The sequence below is a fragment of the Panulirus ornatus genome, chromosome 42 (genome assembly GCF_036320965.1).
Source record: "Panulirus ornatus isolate Po-2019 chromosome 42, ASM3632096v1, whole genome shotgun sequence".
Classification (NCBI taxonomy): domain Eukaryota; kingdom Metazoa; phylum Arthropoda; class Malacostraca; order Decapoda; family Palinuridae; genus Panulirus; species Panulirus ornatus.
In genome coordinates, this window is record NC_092265.1 from 22290771 (window position 1) to 22311610 (window position 20840).

At 40.9% G+C, this 20840-nt stretch overlaps 1 protein-coding gene across 3 annotated transcripts in view; it reads right to left on the reverse strand.

The window, feature by feature from the left end:
* The window catches only part of LOC139761965 (uncharacterized), a 247630-nt gene that overhangs the window by 216305 nt on the left and 10485 nt on the right, over positions 1-20840 (reverse strand). For 2 of the 3 annotated variants that reach the window (XM_071686695.1, XM_071686694.1), the window contains exon 2: positions 1829-2063. The gene's annotated coding sequence lies outside the window, so the exon portion shown is untranslated. Of the gene's footprint in view, positions 1-1828; positions 2064-3037; positions 3117-20840 lie in introns of those variants that run through there. The other variant, XM_071686696.1, reaches the window with a different exon arrangement.

A 20840-nucleotide genomic window follows, 5' to 3' on the forward strand; every position in this document is an offset into this window, starting at 1 on the left:
TTTACGAAGAGCGCTACCCTCCGGTTGCCAGCACAAGTAACATCCCTGCATGTTTATCATTTCCTTTCGTTGTCGGAGCTTAAGATCATAGTTTTGCAGCACTTCCAGATGACATGAACACAGAGGATCAGCCGTGAGGAACGGGTCCCTGACCGGGAAATTTTGCTCAAGCCTTGACATTATACAGGCGATCCCTTTGTAAACACACGTCGTCTGCAACCTCAAATGCGTCGTGAATGACCGAGATACGAGAGGATAATTTCTCCACCTTCCATCTGAGCTGGGAGGCCAAATTACCTACATATTCATAATTGCTTGTATCGCAGACGGTGGCCTCAGCGCGAGCAGACCAACCTAGCCTAATACACTCCGAGTGATCGATTTTAGTGATGCAAGTCGACAGTCGGCCGACCCTTACACTCGACGCCACAGGAATCGATGGCGAAAATACAGCGGAGGAGGTCGGAGTTGCGAACCTTCTGGTCGATGTCGCTTGCGCTCAGGTCAATTGTAATTTCTAGAAATGCATCGTTCCCAAAATGCGAAGGTTTATCAAGCCCCGGCACCTCGCCTTGACATTTACATGGGGGCAGACTCTTTTTCAATCTCTTCCACGCTAAGCTGAGCTTTGTAACCAGATCACAAAAGTAAACACACGCTAACGAACACCACCAGGTCATGAAATTATAAATATCCCAAGTGTGGGACGCTGTGTCCCGCCCACACACTACACACGCATCCGACCCTTCCAGAATCTAGTGTTGGGACTCCTCTAGGTAAACCACAGCAGCTCTCCCTATATTCCCTTTATGAAATCGGTGTATTAAAGGAGAAGAGAGGAGGAAGAAGAAGAAGAAGAAGAATAGGAAGAAGAACAAGAAGAAAGTTAACCATCATCAAAAACTGAGCAACATCGTTTGAAACAACTAGTGCAAAGTTTGGGTTTCCTGCGTATCAGAAATTCGAGACACGATGTTTCGTTTTACGATTATTCCTGCATTTTTACTTAATTACTTGACCATGAGGAATGTGTAGTCGATCTTTTTCCTGCCGCACTTTCTCGTCAGCGGACGGAATTTCCTGCTTGGGCAGCCACACCCACATCCAACCACATACCCCGCAAGGTAGATGCAGTACCCATACAATCTTCCTTCAGGGATCCAAAAATTCCGTCTCGAGAAGCTTATATAACATACGGACATTTGGATGGCACCTTCATCAAGCAATCAATCCACCAATTACCTACCTAACGAGTCCAATGCAGCCTAACAAGGATAACGATTTTACAGTAAAACTGTGCTGGAAATACTGATACTGATTAATACTTTTGCAAAGAGGTTCAGTAGGGCACAAAGAGGATTATTCCCAACACGATGCCACGGCAACCTAACACGGGTAGCTATTTTACCAAAAACCTGTGCAGGGAATACTGATAATGATTAATACATGAGCAATCAGGTTAAGAAAGGACTCATAGCGAATCATACTCAACACATCTTCGCTTCCCATCCAGGATCTGGGCACAGGCAAAGCGGGAGGAAGACGAGGAATGCCATCAAGAATTTGTGGGGGATGTATTTGATCACACGCTTCACGCACCCTAGCGCACGGCGACCCAATCGCTCGTATTTATGCCTCGCTCTCGTAAGCTATTGGTAACGTCAGCTAGATAAAATCACACGTCAGCTTATGTGTTGCCAGGAGGGAAAAGCGTCACTTGACAAATAAGCCAAACTAGAGAAACTATCCTAACTAGTAAAACTAGCCTAGTCTTGGATCCTAATTAGATAGGGTTATCACTGAAATCCTGGCTACTATACACGCTTACCTTTGGAGGAGAGTTGACGCTGTATAGGGCTGAGGCAAGGGTGGACCCGGAGGTGAGGTCAGGGCAGGAAGTGGTGGAGGGTGTTGGGGTCCATGTCTGGGTATTGACGGTAAGGCGGGATCAACGTTAGCCGCTGTCCATCACCGTCCTAACTATGGGGTGGTGACCCGTCAGTTACCGTCCACTACGCTGCTCCGCCACATTGTCTTCTCCAGCATTCACATCCACCTTTTATCTGGAAATATAGTTAGTGCATTGTTACATGACAGCTAGAGACTGGCTGTGAACGAATGGGGCCCTTGTTGTCTTTTCCTAGCGCTACCTCGCACACATGAGGGGGGAGGGGGTTGTTATTACATGTGTGGCGGGGTGGCGATGGAAATGAATAAAGGCAGACAGTATGAATTATGTACACGTGTATATATGTATATGTCTGTGTGTGTATATACATGTATACGTTGAGATGTATAGGTATGTATATTTGCGTGTGTGGACGTGTATGTATATACATGTGTATGTGGATGGGTTGGGCCATTCTTTCGTCTGTTTCCTTGCGCTACCTCGCTAACGCGGGAGACAGCGACAAAGAGTATAAGATAAGAAGATATATATATATATATATATATATATATATATATATATATATATTATTTTTTCTTTATACTATTCGCCATTTCCTGCGTTAACGAGGTAGCGTGAAGAACAGAGGACTGGGCCTTCGAGGGAATATCCTCACCTGGCCCCCTTCTCTGTTCTTTCTTTTGGAAAATTGAAAAAAAAAAAAAAATGAGAGGGGAGGATTTCCAGCCACCCGCTCCCTCCCCTTTTAGTCGCCTTCTACGACACGCAGGGAATACGTGGGAAGTATTCTTTCCCCCCTATTCCCAGGGAATATATATAACAAAATTAAACCGACAAATCTTGATTATAGATAGAACAGAAGAACCCAAAGGTATGTATCATATCCAGTGAATGTGGACACACGTATGTAATTAGGTAAAAGCAATTCAGCGACGAATACTTTGAAAGTTGTTGACGGTGCACGATGACGTCAGAACACATCAACTCTCCCTCCTCACCTCTGGCCTCACTGCTGTGTCTTTGTACTTATGTTTGGATCGTTGTTTACCAACTGACATCACGATACTGTTGGTATTTTACAGAAACGGTGCACTGGCATCTCTCACGTTGTACCTATCAGTTACTTACCTTAATGATATCTAGTATTTAGAACATCAGACACAATACAGTGGTGTGGTACCGCGACACTGCCTAGCCTCGACCAACCTTCACTATTGTGTGTACAGCTGACGGACGCGTAACTGCATATTACCCACAACTCTACAGCTGTTGGGATTCGAATGACCACCGAAGCGTCGAAACCCGAAAGCACCCCGTAACTACGCTTTGCTTGTTATCTCCAATCTGTGAACCACACGCTCACCCCATCGGCTGCTGATGTAGTCAATAGGTTGTATCATGGCCACGTATGATTATCCCAACATATAAAAAGGACGTCTTGGCCCGGGGAAAAAGGCGGGGGTTACAGACTGAGCATAGGATAGGTACCATGCGGTAATGGTCGGTGTGGCGGGGGCAACGTTGATGTGTTGGGTCGGCCAGCCATATAACGTTCATGCAGCATTACCAACCCCCAACTATTGTAAATGACCGACGCTTAGGCGCTACTCGCTGTTGGTCACCATAATACTCTCCAAAATACACCTGGACACATGTTTTATGTCTACAATTTATCAATGTAACAGCGTGACTATGTCTGGAAATGTGCCTATTCCCGTGTTACTGTTATTTCGACATATTTGCACATGTAGCGCAGTTTATAACTAGGCTCCTGCAACGCTGCGGATAACGCCTTTATCTAATTGATAACGAATATTAGGACTACGTGGTACAGTTAGTTACATTCAGTCTCTGATATTCTATCTATAGTCTAGATTTGTCAGCATAATTTTGAATCCTCTCTCTCTCTCTCTCTCTCTCTCTCTCTCTCTCTCTCTCTCTCTCTCTCTCTCTCTCTCTCTCTCTCTCTCTCTCTCGGAAAGCAAAAATGGGTATGTTTGAAGGAATAGTGGTTCCAACAATGTTGTATGGTTGCGAGGCGTGGGCTATGGATAGAGTTGTGCGCAGGAGGATGGATGTGCTGGAAATGAGATGTTTGAGGACAATGTGTGGTGTGAGGTGGTTTGATTGAGTGAGTAACGTAAGGGTAAGAGAGATGTGTGGAAATAAAAAGAGCGTGGTTGAGAGAGCAGAAGAGGGTGTTTTGAAGTGGTTTGGGCACATGGAGAGAATGAGTGAGGAAAGATTGACCAAGAGGGTATATGTGTCGGAGGTGGAGGGAACGAGGAGAAGAGGGAGACCAAATTGGAGGTGGAAAGATGGAGTGAAAAAGATTTTGTGTGATCGGGGCCTGAACATGCAGGAGGGTGAAAGGAGGGCAAGGAATAGAGTGAATTGGAGCGATGTGGTGTACCGGGGTTGACGTGCTGTCAGTGGATTGAATCAGGGCATGTGAGGCGTCTGGGGTAAACCATGGAAAGCTGTGTAGGTATGTATATTTGCGTGCGTGGACGTATGTATATGCATGTGTATGGGGGGGGGGGGGGTTGAGCCGTTTCTTTCGTCTGTTTCCTTGCGCTACCTCGCAAACGCGGGAGACAGCGACAAAGTATAATAAAAAAAATAATATATATATATATATATATATATATATATATATATATATATATATATATATATATATATATGTTGGGCAGACTGGTAAGGATCCTTCTGTTAGACTTAACTTACGGAACATAAATATAGTATAAGAACGGGACAAGAATCAAATGCCTTGTTTAATCACGTTAAAAACTATGATCATTGTATTGACTGAAGTAATGCCATCTCAGTTATTAAATCTAACTCTATTACCGCGAGAAATATCATTGAATCTTCTATTATTGAATACACAGAGAATTATAATCATAATATTAGTGACGGTCTATACAAATTGGATAACTTTATTGTTCATAAAATTTGTAAAACAATTCACCTTGTCCACATAATAAGTTTATGATACGCTCGTCTGTCTTGGACAATCGCACATTTACCAAATGGCGTCCTTAGCTACGTCTCTTCGTTGTTTTTATCAACTGACTGTTATATTTCTCTCTTATGTCTTCCCTGATGATGTGATTATCACACGAAAGTGCACTTGGGAACTTATAGTGTCTCATTTTCCCCATAGACTCATATGAATATATATATATATATATATATATATTTACTGTTCTTCATTTTAAATCTTTTAATCAACTGCACAAGACAACTGATCTGACGTCACAAGTTAGAAAGCTGAGAGCAAAATGACATCCTCATCCAATACACGCCTGCCTTATCCCTCCCTTCCTCCCTCCCTTTCATTCACCCTTAAGCTACATCCAGGGAAAAGTGAGGTGGGAAATGTTGAATTTCGTAAAAATGGGACGATGAAGCGACACCTACCTAGCACAACAGATTAGGTTAGCTTAGGATATCGCTACGCTTTAGTTTGTAGTAAAATTGGCCAAACGATTTGCTTTTTCTTAGGATATTCAGGTTGGTAACCACAGATACATTCATATCTACGTGATATGGGCCAGGCAAGGAAGCTCTAGCCAACACTCTAGAGTTTTCCGTTGATCACAAAGACAACGAGGCACTCCTACGATACACACTTCTCGCAAGCGAGAGATGAGAAACCTTTATAAGGTTCTGTTTCGCTTAGATCCCCCAAACACCCATCATGTGAGACGATGATCAGCAATTATTCAAAGAGGTTCACGGAAGATTCGACGAACGTAAGGCTCTATTTTCCCTCCTGAAACGAGGAAGGCGAACACGAACTTGCAAGTATAACATTGATTTCACGCGAACTTTGCATTACGAATATTTCAACAGCGGACGCAAAATCTTGAAAATATCTTTAGAAAATTACAGACGACGAAAAGAAAATTACTTAAAAAGAAAGGTCATTTACAGCAAAATAACCGCATAAATATGAAGAAAAAAAAACTTGAAGAAGTACAGAAGAATGCCGCACTCGGTCTTCGATTTATAGGAAAGGAATATTAGTGGAACAAAACAAAGAAGCGGAAAAGAGGTATCTGCGCGTGGCTGGCGCTGCCTATTGTCTCATTTTTTTTCCTTCAGAGAAAATCAGATATCTTTCAGTTCGTTCTCTCAACATATTCGTTCGTTTCTCGATAACTGAAACAACTTTTCTGCAATATTATGGAGTCGACAAGATCGTTATGAAGTTGGTACAAGTAAATAATTATCATGTCCTGTTTTTAAACACCCACCCAGGGTCAAGCGCATGGGTTCGAATCCTGGTTGCGGAAGTCGGACCACAGTCAACCCAGCTGTTCATCTACCCCTAGCGGTCGGTCGATATAATGGGTACCTTGCTCAGGCTAGGGTATATAGATTAGGAAAGTGTTCAATAAATGACATCAAAAAGAAAGATTTTACTGATGCAAAGAGATATGAGCGGTCTACAGCAAAGCAGCATTTGCAAGTTATGGGAAAGCAAGGAATAGTATATTAAATATGATAGGAACTGAGTGTGGACAGGGTAGGATACTATCCAGAACCTATCTATAAATTCACCGAGTTAATTTGTCGCTTAAAGAGCAGGTAACTGGTGGTAGATGAATGAAATAAGTTATTGCTAGCAGCAGAGAGAAGTGTGAAAAAGTTCAAGGGATGAGGCCTATGAGAACTAACCAACCATGCTGTACAAACAGGTAATAACATGAAGGCACTCCCTCACCGTACTGCACAATAGGTCATAACAAGCAGTTACCTACACACACACACACACACACACACACACACACACACACACATTTACATAATTTTCCCAATCACAAGATATTAACAAGCACGAAAATCAAATAAGATTTCTCTAAACTTTGATTAAGGGGTTCCAACATATTTTCACTCCCATGTTCTCCTGCGCACGTCAGCTCCCATTAATAACCTTTTCAGCGTAAAACTTTTCCTCCGTCATAATGAATAAAGAAACTTTTGTACCAGCTAAACTCCCATAGGTAGCTTGCCACTGTCGCTGGATAAGAATTTGAATCTTTATCCAGTATACAGTGTTACCCATATAAGCACAGAACGCTACTCACTTGTCAACCAGTATCATCAAAGAGCATAGCTTCCATCACAAACAGTTTAACTAAAACATTGTACTAATAATTTACGTAAACGCTTTTCAATCTCCACTTCAACGTCTTATTGCTTTATTTATGAGGAAGTAAATTTCAATCCCATCCTGTTAACCTGGTCGATATCCGTCTTTCCATCACCCCGGCCAGTGAGTGGGCGAGGCTACAAAACCTGACCCTTCCAAGTATGGACGTACCATTTACGCATCCACCATTTACGCATCCATCCTCACCCTGTACGCCATCTTTCTGACACTGCGGTCATTCATCCACCCCCTCTCATCCAACTCCTCTCATCCATCCATTCATTGCCAGGCCCTCAACAGCTCACTCGCCAGGTCAAGCCATATTTCTCTCTCGGTTTATATCTTCACACATACATACCTTGAGCCACATTATCAGACGTCTTCATAAAGGCTGGCTCTGACTGACTTACACCCGCCACGATGCGGGCCCGACCATCCTAGTTTTTCTCATCCATGCCTCTCTCTCTCTCTCTCTCTCTCTCTCTCTCTCTCTCTCTCTCTCTCTCTCTCTCTCTCTCTCTCTCTCTCCACTAGGGCAAGTATCAAGTGACGAAGTCCATAGATCATGAATGATAAAGAATTAATCTATAAAAAAAAAAAGAGCTACGTACACTACACACTAAATTTCTTAAAAAAAAGAAATATATGCCTGCAATAAAAGTGTCTTATGACAAAAAAAATAAAAGGCCGGAGCAACATCAAAGGAGAAAAAAATTAGATTTAACCTTAGCGAATTTAAAACTATTTCCAGATTGATGGAATTCAAAGATTTTATCAAAAATACGATGATATAATGAATTCTTGGCAAAATGGATGTAATATTCATCCTAAGTTAAGAGAACATATGAAATATTCCGAGGTCAACATAAAATACAAAACCCTGTGCTGAGATAAAATGAAGCATATTCCTTGGTCAGTGCAACAAAAGAAAACATTTCCAGATTAAGGAAATAAATTAATCTAACGTTATCTAGATTACAAGATAAAATATTCCTAGGTGAAGGGAGCACAAGAATATATTCTCCTAGTTTACAAGGTATTCCTAAATGAAAGAGTTACAAAGAATGTCTTAGATAATGAAATATAAAAAACAATTAACCAAAGGAAATATGATATATATTCTTATATCAATTGAAAAATTTGTCCCACTCTAAGAAAATAAGAACTTTTTTTCATTATCTAACGGAATGAGAGAAGCATTTCAAGGATAAGGTTTATGAAAAATATTTATAGGTTTAGAAATCAGAATAAAAAGAAATAGGCTATATTCATAGGCTTAGAAATCATGATAAAAAATAGGCTTATAAATCATAGTAAAAAGAAATAGGCTATATTCATAGGCTTAGAAACCACACTAAAAAGAATAATTTATATTCACAGGTTTAGAAATCATAATAAAAAAGGCTACATCTATAGGCTCATAAATCATAATAAAAGGAAATAAACTGTATTCATAGGCTTAGAAATCATATTAAAAGGAAATAGGCTATATTCATTGGCTTAGAAATCATATTAAAAAGAAACAGGCTATATTCACAGGTTTAGAGATCATAAAAAAAAAATTGACAATATAAGAATATTCTCTGGGAGAATACGTTAAAAGAAAAATCGTACGGCAGAAAAATATATAGATTATATAGGCTGAGGGAATACAAAATGTATTTCTCAGCTGAGTTCATTATATAAAGCATTTTCAGGCTAAGGGAATGTTAGAAATGGCTATAGGAGTACAATAAGAATGCTAAAAAAAACTACTAAAAATGATCTAGGCAATGAGAGTATGTCAAATATCTAGACAAAGGAAAGGGTAAGAATGATACAAAGATTAGGTCTAGGTAAGGTAATTATAAGGAAGAAATCGGGATCAAGGAATAAGCAAAAAGTAACTCTTGGGCTATAGTAAATTAAAGATTCATTGTCTTAGCTTTGGGAAACTATTAACATATGCGAAAAGTACTAAAACTGTGAAGGGAAAAAATCAGATAAAATGTCAATTATATATACATGAAGTTGAAAAAAATCTTCGGCTACGAAAACTGGTATTCATCAAATTATAGATATTGCATACCAGTAAATTGAGTAAAAAATGATGAAATAAAAAATTACCCTAGATTACCTAGACTACAGAAAAAAATAATTTCCTTCACTTGCACTACTTTACTTCAAAATCTATTCCCATTGAGAAATAAAGAAGAAAAAAACAACTACAAAATAAAGCGAACAAATTTTGGGGGAGACAAGAAACGATTAACTTTTTCACAAAAAAATAAATTTTGCGAGATGTTCCAGGAGAGCTTTGGCGGCCTCCCGTGTTAGCGAGGTAGCGTATATATATATATCCCTGGGGATAGTGGAGAAAGAATACTTCCCACGTATTCCCTGCGTGTCGTAGAAGGCGACTAAAAGGGAAGGGAGCGGGGGGCTGGAAATCCTCCCCTCTCGTTTTTTTTTTTTTAATTTTCCAAAAGAAGGAACAGAGAAGAGGGCCAGGTGAGGATATTCCCTCAAAGGCCCAGTCCTCTGTTCTTAACGCTACCTCGCTATCGCGGGAAATGGCGAATAGTATGAAAAAAAAAATATATATATATATATATATATATATATATATATAAATATATATATATATATATATATATATACATATATATATATATATATATATATATATATATATATATATATATATATATATATTCTGGGCTACACAGTGAAGTCATTACTCACCTGGAAGCCAGTAATTGGCAAGACTATGCAAGTCTCCAGTCACGAATACAAGACTCCAGTGGGGTCAGGCCCTGAATGAACGACAGGAGAAAAAATAATCCAGGAATGAAAGAGTACGAATCTTTTTTTAAACAAGCTAAAAGGAAGAAAGGTGTATCTTGTACGTAAGAGATATGACGATAAAACCTTTATTTTAGCAGCACGACGAGGTTATGAACAACAATGCTCACTTAATTGAATACCTTATCGAATAACAATACGCAAGTAATAACTAAGAGGAGCTTAAAAGGAGGGAAAATGAAGGATTAGATATCGTAAAGCGATAGAAAACAAGTAGAAATTATGAGAACCTTTATGAACAAAGCATACCTTTCTGTACGGCCTGAGATCCACCTTTATTTGCAATATTTCATGTGTACCTTGTCATCGCTTTCTGCTCTCGTCTTCGTGTATAAGATTGGAAAGCCAATAGAGGAAGTGAGGAGAGAAACTTCCAATAATAGATTTCAAATACACACAAAAGGTCTTTAATTATCTAAACGTGGGATCGAAGACTTTAAGTCTATTTTGTTTCATAATTCGATAAGGTGTTGATGTGACGTCAGGGTTTTGTATACAAAGAGACGTTAAAGAATCTGAATCTTTATTTAAGAGAGGATTCCTTTAATCTCATAGTTAAAGGCTATTAAAATGTGATAAGTGATTGCAGTTATCTAGATTATTGTCTTAATTGATAATATTCTATTGTTTATGTCCATCAGCATGTTTATCCAGCCTTTAACAATCTGGAGTCTGGTTGTGATTGAACTCTTCAGGTCTATATGGCGTCAATAGAACGACAAAAAAGTTATTGTTGACATTCTAATACGTCATAAACCCTTCGTGCCGCTTGACAGTGACCTTAGTGACAATCGGAACAGGAATTAAACCTTGAAAAACAAGTTAAAGTGATAGAAAAATGTAGCAGATTTACTCTCCTGTTTAAGGTAAGCAGCAACTTTTGATGTGTGCTTAAGTTAGGTTAGTTTGTATAGTTTTATTCTTTACCAGCGACGTGTGGTAGAAAAGAAGTCAAAGGTAAGTAATATGGTTTAGTTGTCTGCTAGCGCTCAAGTGTAGATATGATTAGTTATCTTGGATTTATCTGTAAATAAACAAGTAAAATGCTTTTTAACATGCTATCGTAAATGTAGTTAGCAAGGAGTCATCATGGCTTCAGCAGGAAATAATTAATTCCCTTGGTATGAAAATGAGGCTTGCCTCAACGATTCGTTAATTATACTTATATTTGAATGAGTCTGGGCTAAGCTTTGTAATTTGTCTTGCCCTTGAGCTATATTAAGTTGGACGTTTCGGTGAAGATAACTACTAATTGTTACAACCTGCTTTAGAAAAAAATAGACAAGGTCAGTATATGTGGGTGAGAAAGGAAGGTTGGAACATGGGCATAATTGGATTACGTAGGACTTGTGATAGGCTGCGCTCTACAGATGCAATCTTAGTGGGAATTGTTAAGATTAATTCACAAAGTGTAGCGACTGCATTGTATGCCCTTCCCAAACCAGTTCGGTCTGAGGCTATGTAGTCCAGCTTGAAACACGAATGAGAAATTGTTCCGAGGCCACCGCAGCCGCCAAATTGGGAATGAGGTTATATCAGTTGATTTATCTCTTGCTTCTGAAGTGACAAAATGATTTATGATAGTCCATAAACATTATTGTGAGAAAAATCAAGAATATGAATGCTTTTCATAGCATATTAGATTGACATTGTCATATTTGTCTGGATAAGGGCGGATTTGCTTGGCTCCAATTTGAATTAATGGTTTTCACAGTATGTCTGGTACTGGCAGAACATTGGACCTATGTCAGCTGAGGTTTAAGCAAACTGTTATTGCGTATCAAGTGTCACTTTTCCACGGCACAAATTACTGAATTTTAGTTTAGACTTCAATTAAAGCGCTGAAGTAAATCATACCAATGCAGATTGTTTTATTATTATATATATATATATATATATATATATATATATATATATATATATATATATATATATATATATATATATATATATATGATATTTCGACATTGCTTGTACCCTACTCAGAGCCTAAATGGAAATGGGGATACAATGTGATATCCATATCAAATGTCTGTACTTAGCATAAAGTCTAGCAAAGCTGAATACGAAATTACAGAGAAATATGAAAGCCAAACGTAAAACGAATGGTAGAGAAAAAGATAAATTATTCTTGGGCAGACTTAAACAACACCACTAACAGTCCTGCCTTACATAGAATACATTCAGACGCGTTGTTATAAATGTATTTTGATGTAGGGACAGTATCTCGAAGTCAAGATTATAATACGATGGTTCACTGGTAAATATTGTAACTATAACATACATTTAGAACAACTAGACAGTCCTAATTCATAATCTAGTAAAACTTACTGAAAAACATATGAACTCCTCAGATACCTTATGGTTCTTGTATGTTCTTGGTTCTTGTATGTTGCTTTGAAAACTAACGTTAACCTGAGGTTGAAATTCACATAAAGGACGGTGTCACTCGTTTATGAAATGTAGGTGTGCACCTGCTCACGAGGTGGCTTGACTTTTATCATTAGTTCTGAGGTATGACGTCAGTCGTTATTCACCAGGGTATGCAAGGATACAGTAAAGTACAGTGCGGAATAAAGTAAGCTACAGCGTGGAGCGAAATGAGTGGTAGCCATGTCACATAGCCAGCATTTGGTGCTAGCGTATTAGAGGAGCGTTAAGCTATCATGCCTAAAGCAGTTACGATTTTAAAGAAAGATATGATGATATTATAAGACGGGACATGACGTAGCATTACTCAGTCATGTAGAAATACAATAAGGTCAATAAAGATGATATACCATGCAGTATAGTGCAGACTAGTGTAGGATGCGCCAGTTAGAAATACTTTTAATCAGGATCAGTGTTGTAATTTGGATGGTATATAGGTCAACCCTGAGCTCTTCATTTTGATTTCAACACGTATCACATACAGACCACTTCACCCTAAAGTGAGACGTGTTTGTTCAGTCAGACTTGTTTCTGAGCTTTGACTTGACGTTATGTTATTTGCAAAGCCTTTTGACCTCTGTTGCTTACATGTGATGGCGCTGACATTACAAGAATTAAAGTTTTTTCGGCTTAGTTCAGTTCCTTCACTCTTAAGACGACTCAACCATGGGCACAATATGTTGCACTTGGTGATAGCCAACTTATGCCTGGAAGTGTTGCTGGCTTAAACCTGCGCTGGTACAAATTCGAATACTCTTGTAAGCTCCTACTGGTTCTCTGAACCTTCTTACAATATTCCACAGAGAAAATCTGTCATCTTAGACTTTATCTTTCCCCCTTTTTTGTTCACTATTCTCCTGTCTATTTGTTTTAGTGCATTGTTTCCCGCAGTCCATTCACATACTCAGACGAACTTTTTTTTTTTTTAAATGCGTCTCTGCAGCTTAAAATTACACCCCGTTGCATTTTCCTGTTGCGCGACCGGCCATGTTTGACGACGCAAATAGGGTTACGGCTGAAGTGTTCCCTCCACTTTACACTTAACTGTCTTACTTTTTTAAGTCACAGTTGCGGTGGAAATCTTACAGGATGGGTTGGGGTGTGGGGGGGTAAACCATATGCCAGCCTTTTGTTATAATAATGATGTTATTTTTCTCATTATTATAATTATTATTATTATTATTATTATTATTATTATTATTATTATTATTATTATTATTATCATCATCATTACTGTCATTATTATTATTGTTATCATCATTATTATTATTATTATTATTATTATTATTATCATTATTATTATTATTATACTAGAAATGATCATTCTCGGAAGGAGTAGTTTTCTGTAACACCTGTGTGGTTCGTAAAGTCTTTGGGAGAACGTGTGGTAATTCAAGTGTTGTCTCAGCATTTCCCTGAAGCAGTGGTGGATGCCAAAATATGCACTGCAGGAAAATAGACCTGAGCCAACCTGAATGTTTTACGAATGTTAATTGCAAAGGTCCCTTTGTGTGAAAGTTAAAATGATCCTTCATAAATTTTGATTGCTCGTTTGAAAAAAAAAAAGTATCAGTTCCTTTAATCTGTAAGTCAATTAAAAATAGCTACAGCCCAAATGAAGAACATAATTTAAACTGGATACACTGTATATCATTTGAAACGTAAGGCAAATCAAATACATTTGGTTCTGAATCAGAATTTGCTATAAAGCCATTTAAATTAACGGAATAAATAATGATGCATAACTAGGTTTGTTCAGTTAGAAAATTCCAATTTGTAGATTTTGATTACTCTGAAATGGTCTCGACCACAAGGAAAATGTTTTCCATTTAGGGTCAAATACAGCTGATTATATATATATATATATATATATATATATATATATATATATATATATATATATATATATATATATATAGTTGCGACATGGCAGTTAAGAGAGGTGTCCAAATATTTAGATGAATATAGAATTAATGTTCAAGTAATAACAGTGTTCCCGAACATACAGAGTCGAAGGATTTCTTAATATTACTCATGTAAGTTATTTAGAAACTCATTCCAAAGCATTTTCATATCGTAAGAACGTTCGAAACTTGGGAGAATTACCGTTAAGGCAATCCATTTTGAGGTTTAAATTACATCATCGCCAAGACCTTTAATCATATTAGAATTTGTGCATTAAATGCTTTATGACGAGTTTTTTTTTTTCTTTTACAGTAAACTCAAGATCGAAACAGGACTTTTTTCTTTTTTCTTTTTAGTAGTCTGTATGAGAGTTCCAGTATTCGAGGCACTTGTCAACACTTCACTCTCCGATACTCCACCACCCACCCCAGCCCTACTGTCCTCACTGAATATATTCTCTCGTGTATTTGAAGTCTGTGACCCTCTCCAACCCACTCACCATTCAACTGTACCTTTGCCCTCAGAGTCTTCACTCTCTCTCTCTCTCTCTCTCTCTCTCTCTCTCTCTCTCTCTCTCTCTCTCTCTCTCTCTCTCTCTCTCTCACATAACCTTTGTCACCGTTCGTTCACTCAGCATTTTCGTCGTACATACCAGTCCAAATGTCTCTTTTTGTTTTTGGAATTCCTCCACATTTTCGACGTGTTTGTGATATTCATTCTTCCTCATTTCCCCCGTACAGTACGACTCTTGGGTATGATCATGTATGTCTCTCGTCCGATCCACTTCTATATATTCCTCTCCATGCGTAAAGCTATTCCATCCCCTTGACCTGTAACCATGCTCCTCTGCGCACGGCTGGTCCTGCTCCAACCTCACCTCGTCTTCCAGTATACCACCAAACTCCGCCACATGACTGACTATATCTGCCATCTTAAAAAGCGAATACCTTACGACAGTTGTTGTGTTATACCTCACAACAGGTGTTGTGGTATACCTCTCAACACGTGTTGTGGCGTACCTCACAACAGGTGTGTTATACCTCTCAACAGGTGTGGTGTTATACCTCCCAACACGTGTTGTGGCATACCTCACAACAGGTGTTGGTTATGCTTACATACATATAAACACCTCACTCTCTTCTCTCCATAGTACACGTACTCCGATAATATCATATATGGGTTGACAGTAATCACATTTAATGACCTAATCCATAACTATATATATGGCAGTGAAGGGGACAAAACACATAAACCAAATTTTCCAGCAAGACCCACGGTGAATTCAGTGGACTCCATCACATATGAATTGTCGAAGTGGTTAGTTTCTTTATCAAGCCCATTAGTGTGTATGATATCAGATTTTAGTATCATGAACAATGCAGGTTTAGTTAACAAGCTTAATGATATCTGTGTTGATTTTGATTTCAAACTGGTTAGCTTTGATGTTTCATTTCTGTTGACAAAAGTTCCTGTTGATGACCTTTTAGGATATTTAGTAGATGTCTTGCATAATACTCATTTGCCTGTTCTTCCAAAGTCTGTTTTTATTGAATTGATGAAATTGTGTATAAAAGACTGTGTATTTCAGTTTAATGTAGAGTATTATGCTCAGAAATTTGGTATGGCAATGGGTAACCTTTCATCAGTATTAAGTAAAATGTACGTGGAATTGTTTGAAACAAAGTTGCTAAGGGATATCTTACCCTCTAAGCAATTTAGATTATGCATGTAGATGATGTTCTTTTGTTTTGGGCCAAGAAATGAAAATTTACAAACATTTCTCCCTTTACATATATATATATATATATATATATATATATATATATATATATATATATATATATATATATATATATATATATATCCCTGGGGATAGGGGAGAAAGAATACTTCCCACGTATTCCCTGCGTGTCGTAGAAGGCGACTAAAAGGGGAGGGAGCGGGGGGCTGGAAATCCTCCCCTCTCAATTTTTTTTTAATTTTCCAAAAGAAGGAACAGAGAAGGGGGCCAGGTGAGGATATTCCCTCAGTGGCCCAGTTCTCTGTTCTTAACGCTACCTCGCTAACGCGGGAAATGGCGAATAGTTTGAAAAAAAAATATATATATATATATATAAAGTTTACCTTGTATCACAGTGTGCGAGCGTAGACATTATACAAAGGTCTGGCAAACATTAGGAGGTAAACAACGTGGTCAACAAAAACAGAGACATCTTAGAATTAATTGAATGAAAAGAAAGTAAGAGAGAAAGATTAGTTAAAGCATAGTACTGAAGATGGTCTTTGGAACCGTTACACAGACAGTATACAGCCAGACGGACGGACTCGCATACAGGATGTATACGTACACCCCAGCCTAAGCCCAGATGCCCAGTTATCCACCAGTCCTGAGGGGGAGGATGAACGGCTTGGGCTGACCGTAGGTAGAATGTCGTCCCCAGGACCGCTCGGAATCGACCGGTCCTGTAATGTGTTTGTGTGTGTGTGTGTGTGTGTGTGTGTATCTGTGTCTGTGTGTGTGTGTGTGTGTGTGTGTGTGTGTGTGTGTGTGTGTGTGTGTGTGTGTGTGTGTAAAGATAGAACTCATGTACAAGATGGCATCCGCATTTGGAACAGAATATACATACCCGTCCCATCCTGTTACCCCTCAGCATGAGCAGCGATAAGTTGTGACACCTCCCTGCACCAGTCATGAAGACACCTGCAGAGTGCGTCACTGTCATCCCCCGCGTCCCGCAGTCGCTATATTATTAATGTACAGTGAGAGGTGTAGGATGGTACACCCGCCATCTCTTGTGTAGTCAGTCTGTCATCTGTTCTCATTGATGGCATTATTATTCTGCTCGATGGGAGGTGCCAGATGAGATTTCGCAGTTCCTTTGTTCTAACACCACCAGGAATTTTAGGTTATCGGCCAGTCTGTTAATCTGGCCTTACATGCACTTGGCCAGTCACTCACTTGGCCGGCCATGTCCCAACCCAGTCCCCTGGCCCTTTTAACTGTCAGGCCAGCGTTGTATACCTCGGTATGGCGGTGACAGGCGTGGCAGTGTGTGTGTGTGTGTGTGTGTGTGTGTGTGTGTGTGTGTGTGTGCGTTGGGATTTTAAAAACTTTTATGAATTGTTTGCGCCTGAAGAGGCGGATTGTCTCCGTGGAAACATGTAGCGCAGTATGTATTGGAGACAACGCGGTAAATGGAATTATCAGAACTCCTACCGAATCGCGATTTCACCTTCATAACTATCACGGACTAGTGTGATCATATATATATATACACCTATGATTCCACGGGGAAATGATACACGATAAGTTCCCAAGTGCACTTTCGCATAATGATCACATCATCATGGGGGACAGGAGAAAGAAATATAACAGTCAGTTTGATATACAGTGAGAGCAAATCCAAATAGCAGTAGTAATTCCTACTCTTCTGTGAAGATACATATGTATATACGATCCCCATGATTCCAGCTGATTGCCCATCACGAGCAACATCAGTCGTTTGAGCTAATTGGGTCGGCTACCACGGATGTAAGCACTGTTCGGGTCACGGTGAGGTTGAGCTTAACCTGTGCCGGCAGTATGATGAACCACTTATTTTCGTGCAGTCGTTCACTCCCCCCATGTCTCTACGACCTCCACAATCATCGGTCATATTGGAATGCGAGGAGAGCCGCTGTGTTCCACGCTGAAGATTGGCCCTCTGTGCTACGCTGAAGGTTGGGCGTCTGTGCTACTCTGAGGGTTGGGCGTCTGTGCTACTCTGAAGGTTGAGCGTCTGTGCCTCACTGAAGGCTGGGCGTCTGTGCCTCACTGAAGGCTGGGCGTCTGTGCTACTCTGAAGGTTGAGCATCTGTGCCACGCTGAAGGCTGGGCGTCTGTGCCACGCTGAAGGTTGGGCGTCTGCGCTCCGCTGAAGGCTGGGCGTCTGTGCCACGCTGTGTAGCGGGGACTTAATGGGGTCTGAGGCCCCTGGGGTATCGCCATGTAACCACATATTTGCACTCCACCGGGGAGAGGAGGGAGTTCTACACTAGTAAGGGGCCGGACCCTCCAGGCCCCTCCATCGCCTGAGCGTTCTCTGCAGTCGTACATCGTCTCAAAATGACGTACGCTGTGTTGGCTCTCCATGTTTGTTCAGTGTGAGTTGGGCGTTCACACGAACATCACACAAGCATGTCAGGGATTAACTCACTGAACACGGCCGAACGACCAGGTGAGTATCATTAGCCCTGGCCTTTGACCTGACCCTTAAAAAGGCCAGTTGTAAGGTCATGTCATCAGACTCAAGGGTTATATCGTCTTGCTCAAGGGTCACACAGTTGTGCTCAAGGGTAGCACAGTTGTGTTCAAGGGCAGCACCATTGTGTTCAAGGGCCGCACAGTTGTGTTCAAGGGCCGAACCGTTGTGTTCAAGGGCTGCACCGTTGTGTTCAAGGGCCGAACCGTTGTGTTCAAGGGCCGAACCGTTGTGTTCAAGGGCCTAACCGTTGTGTTCAAGGGCCGAACCGTTGTTTCAAGGGCCGAACCGTTGTGTTCAAAGGCTGCACCGTTGTGTTCAAGGGCCGAACCGTTGTGTTCAAGGGCCGATCCGTTGTGTTCAAGGGCCGAACCGATGTGTTCAAGGGCCGAACCGTTGTGTTCAAGGGCTGCACCGTTTTGTTCAAGGGCCGCACAGTTGTGTTCAAGGGTAGCACCGTTGTGTTCAAGGGCCGAACCGTTGTGTTCAAGGGCCGAACCGTTGTGTTCAAGGGCTGCACCGTTTTGTTCAAGGGCCGAACCGTTGTGCTCAAGGGTAGCACCGTTGTGTTCAAGGGCCGAACCGTTGTGTTCAAGGGCTGCACCGTTTTGTTCAAGGGCCGCACAGTTGTGCTCAAGGGTAGCAACGTTGTGTTCAAGGGCCGAACCGGTGTGTTCAAGGGCTGCACAGTTGTTTTCAGACATTAATTACTGCCAATTGACGTGTTTTTTTTTTTTTCTAAATAACAGAGAGAACCGCTCGCTCATCCGTACCACGCCTGCGGGTAAAATAAACAGAATACAAAAAAAAAATACAAAATTCAACTCTGTTTATTTGTAGATATCATTGACGCTCGAATTGATGATATAATAGTTACTCTTGATCAGGGGATAGGGGGATCATAGTTACCCTTGAACAGGGGGAAGGGGGATCATAGTTACCCTTGAACAGGGGGAAGGGGGATTATAGTTACCCTTGAACAGGGGGGAAGGGGGATTATAGTTACCCTTGAACAGGGGGGAAGGGGGATTATAGTTACCCTTGATCAGTAGGAGGGGGGTCAAAGATAGCCTTGATCGGGGGCAAGAGGGATCATAGTTACCCTTGATCAGGGGGAATCAAAGTTACCCTTGATCAGGGGGAAGGGGATCATAGTTACCCTTGATCAGGGGGAATCAAAGTTACCTTTGATCAGGGGCAAGAGGGATCATAGTTACCCTTGTTAAGGGGGAATCAATGTTACCCTTGATCAAGGGGAAGGGGATCATAGTTACCATTGATCAGGGGGAAAAGTTAATGTACCCTTTGAGCACGACGGTACGACCCTTGAGCACGACGGTACGACTCTTGAGCACGACGGTACGACCCTTGAGCACGACGGTACGACTCTTGAACACCACGGTACGACCCTTAAGCACGACCCTTGAACACGACGGTACTACCCTTGAGCACGACGGTACGACCCTTGAGCACGACGGTACGACCCTTGAGCACGACGGTACGACTCTTGAGCACGACAGCACAACCCTTTGGTCAGGTCTGTCACTTTAGCAACATCGTACAAGAAGATAGCGGTTTTATGCTACATGATCTACGAACCCTGTACTTCCTTACATCTAAACTATGACCCAATTGATCGTAACTGCTTAATCTAACCACTTAAATATAACTTAGGTATAACCATCTAACCAAACCATTCACAGTATTTTTGTACAGAGCGTCCGCTAATATTTGAGGTTAGCGGCAGCGTTGCCACCATAGCGGGGAGGTTAGCGGCAGTGTTGCCACCATAGCTAGGAGGTTAGCGGCAGCGTTGCCACCTTAGTGGTGAGGTTAGCGGCATTGTTGCCACCATAGCGGAGATGTTAGCGGCAATGTTGCCACCGTAGCGCAGAGGTTAGCGGCGGTGGTGCCACCATAGCGGGGAGGTTAGCGTCAGTATTGTCACCATAGAGGGGTGGTTAGCGGCAGTGTTGCCACTATAGCGGGGAGGTTAGCGGCAGTATTGTCACCATAGAGGGGTGGTTAGCGGCAGTGTTGCCACCATAGCGGGGAGCTTTCTAGCGCACTCCATCAGACACATATATTAATATCAAGCACATCTGACGCCCAGGCATAACACACCTTTGCTCGTGACCATCTGGAACGCTGTCTCGATGTGAGCTCTGGCCAAGTGGGTCGCTCATTACGACGCTGACTGCTAGGTTTAGCCATAGTCCATGTGGTTTGCCTCGACTCTTGTAAACATTAGCGATTTCGTTTTCCCTAGAATTGTAACCTACAGAAGGTCTTACACAACACCAGACAGGTTAGCGTTCCTGACCGTGACGCATTCACGGGCCGCCGC